The sequence below is a fragment of the Fulmarus glacialis genome, unplaced genomic scaffold (genome assembly GCF_000690835.1).
Source record: "Fulmarus glacialis isolate BGI_N327 unplaced genomic scaffold, ASM69083v1 scaffold43242, whole genome shotgun sequence".
NCBI lineage: Eukaryota > Metazoa > Chordata > Aves > Procellariiformes > Procellariidae > Fulmarus > Fulmarus glacialis.
Window position 1 is genome coordinate 26,475 of NW_009196816.1, and position 474 is coordinate 26,948.

A 474-nucleotide genomic window follows, 5' to 3' on the forward strand; every position below is an offset into this window, starting at 1 on the left:
TGAACAAAGTTGGAGTGAAGATCAATGAAAAGTAAGGACAGATGTCTGTATACCACTCACTAGTGAGCTTGTGTCATTTACTATTGCAATGGTAGTGGCGCACAGACATTCAAACTCTTTGAGGAAAAATCTGTTTCCTGTTTGCATATGCTTGGATAAGAGACTGTGTAGAAGATAGCTGCCTTTTCTCCCATAGTTCTGCCACGTTTGCTTTTCTAGAATCATAGAATAGCTGGGTTGGAAGGGACCTTTAAAGATCATCTAGTCCAACTGCCCTGCCATGGGCAGGGACATCTTCAACTAGATCAGGTTGCTCAGAGCTCTGTCCAACCTGACCTTGAATGTTTTCAGGGATGGGGCATCTACCACCTCTCTGGGCAACCTGTTCCAGTCTTCCACCACCCTCATTGTAAAAAATTTCTTCCTAATACCTAGTCTAAATCTATCCTCTTTTAGTTTAAAACCATTCCCCCT

At 42.8% G+C, this 474-nt stretch overlaps 1 pseudogene across 1 annotated transcript in view; it reads left to right on the forward strand.

Moving 5' to 3' along the window:
* The window catches only part of LOC104072761, a 14,223-nt pseudogene extending 14,161 nt beyond the window's left edge, over positions 1-62 (forward strand). The window contains exon 9 of the transcript XR_683474.1: positions 1-62. This exon is cut by the window's left edge and continues 37 nt beyond it. The product of XR_683474.1 is annotated as a thioredoxin reductase 1, cytoplasmic-like (transcript).
* The last annotated feature ends 412 nt before the right edge of the window (positions 63-474 follow it).